Source organism: Triticum aestivum, chromosome 4D, assembly GCF_018294505.1.
Source record: "Triticum aestivum cultivar Chinese Spring chromosome 4D, IWGSC CS RefSeq v2.1, whole genome shotgun sequence".
NCBI lineage: Eukaryota > Viridiplantae > Streptophyta > Magnoliopsida > Poales > Poaceae > Triticum > Triticum aestivum.
Window position 1 is genome coordinate 125,715,876 of NC_057805.1, and position 2,607 is coordinate 125,718,482.

The window sequence follows — 2,607 nt, forward strand, 5'->3', positions numbered from 1 at the left end:
CTTATCCCCCAGAGTAGGGTTATGACCCTCACTACAACGTTGGTCAGCCAACATTATGCCTAAAGGTCACAGGTATTATATATTTCCATATTTGGTTATCATTTACAACCTCGGTTGTAAACCTTGGTCATATATTTATATTTGGGTATCATGACCCGCCCGGGGGTAAACCGCCAGGGTACTTTAAGCTTCTTATCTGCAGGAACAGCTTGAATAAATGGCTATGGATTATGAATATCATATCTTAAGCATGTCAGATTAAGCAAGCATTAGTCGCAGATAAAAATGCACGAAGGCATGCCAGACCAAGATTTTTACTAGCCTATTACAAGGCGTTTTAGTGCCCAAAAGGATAATTGTTTTCTCAAAGACATGTTGCAGCATGTAGAAGACTAAACCGGCCTCCGGTTCATGATTGGTCACCAGCTTGGCCTGACGGTTGCGGATCATCTCACGCCGGTTCAACTCCCTCCTCTCTACCAAGTGGCTGGAAGTCGATAGTTGCCCAGTCGATCCCAGATAGGGCTTGGAATATAGCTTCATCACTTATAAGCATGGACGGTTCAATGTCAGGGGCATAAGTGTTCTTACGGATTGGTGGGATAAGATTTTGCGCTTCTGGAATTGGTGCAGCAACCCGTCTGTTCTTATCATCATAACTCGCCTGATAGTATGAGAGATCCGCTTCTTCAACCAGTTGACAAGCCAATGGGCGTACTTCCCGGTTTATGATTCGGAGATCATCATTGCCAAATTCCTTTTCGTCTTCCTTCAAACTGGGATAGCCTTGGGCCGCTTCCACTGGATCAAAGTCCGGTACCCACGCTTTTGCCCAGGTTAGTGCGGCCAAAGCGCCCGTTCTAGCGGCAGACTTTTTTAGCTCGTCTACCCGGGCAGGAAGCATAGATAACCTTTCTAAGGTATCCTTGATCAAAGTGGCAGGAGGATTATTGTGTGAAGCAGTATAGATGATCCGCTGCGCACCGGTATACAGCTGCTCTATCAGAGTATAGGCCGCTATCAATTTCTTCTGTACGTTAGAGCCCAGATGGCTAATATGAGTTCCTACACCATTGTACACATCAGTAAACCGACAACACATGGGAAGATATGTTGAAAGTATTAAGGAAAAGATGTTTACCAAACACAGCAGCAGTCATGGCATGAATTTGCCGATTTACACCAGTGAATTTGTCAACCACCGGTTCAAGAGCTGCTTCTGCGTTTTCAGCCCTTTCTATCAAAGCGGATTTTTCAATCTCCCAGTCCGCCCGCTCCTTGTTGAAGCCCTCTTTAAGTTTCTCCATAGCGCCCAGAGTGCTAGTTAACTCTTCCTTGGCTTTGGAGGTTTCAGCTTGCTGGGATTTGAGGTTCTCCTGCAGATCAGCGGTTTGGCTTTCTTTCTTGCTTAATTCATCCTATAAAGAGAGAGATATATAATGAGTTGACAGTATATATTTGAAGTACCAAGCACATAACAAGTTATGCCCTTGGTACTTGGGGGTTAATGCATATTTTCTCTTTATCAGAAATTTCTACAAGTCCCAAGCACAATACAAGTATTAAACTTGGCACTTGGGGGGCTAATGTGTGTTTGCTCATAATTGCTGATATGGGAAATCGTCTACAAAGTCCCGGTTCATTTTTATAAAGTTAAACCGGCCCTCGGGGGCTACATTAGTGAAGTTAAGTTGCTTTGTTGCGAACATGAAATTGTTACTAAAGTCCCGGTTTAGATTGGTATCCTAAACTGTCACTTGGGGGCTACTGGAAGTTGATAAGCTGCAATTGAATATAAGAGAGGAACACTTATGGAGTTACCTCATATCGCTCCTTCATCAAATTTACCAAACCGGCTTCATAGTCAGGCTGGTGTACGGACGGTTCAAGAAGCCGGAGTGAAGGTCTTGAGCTTTCAGATGGGCATAATTTGACAAATCGGTGTTCCATTTGCCTTTGCCAATTGCAGAGAGCTCATCTTTGGCAGTATGCTTTGACAAAGCGACATGATTGCCAGGAGCGGTATGGCCAGTACCATTAATCATAACATCATCATCTTTGTCATCAGCAGCCTTTACTAGAGTTGGCGGTTTGTCAGTATTTTTAACTAGACTGACCGGTTTACCATCAGCTTGGACAGGGCTTGTGGGCTGATCAGCATGGCTGGTGGTGTCAATTTCTACCTGTTCAGTGACAAAATCATGGTCTTGAGGTGGTGGGTCATTGAGCATGACGTCAGCATTAGTCTCCTCAGGGTCTGGAGTTTTTTCCGGTTCAGCCACGTTATCATCAGCCGGTTTATTCAACCGAGCCTTCTTGCTTGGTCTGGGCTTAGCGCTGGGAAAAGTAAAACATGAGGGTCAGTATAGCGTATAAAACACACGTCAAGGATAAAACAAGTGTATAGCTCACCCAAGAACCGTTTTGAGGGGTGGAAGTTTGGTGGCCGACGACTCGCCAGAAGATGAGTGAGAAGTACCCTAATAATTTGAATCAGACGGGTTAAGAGGTTGACAAAGGCAACCCGCTTTGGGGCGTGAAGTGTCAAGGGGATAAGAGACGTCTGATCGGCATTTCCGAACCGGAGTGTTTGGTAAACCGACTGAG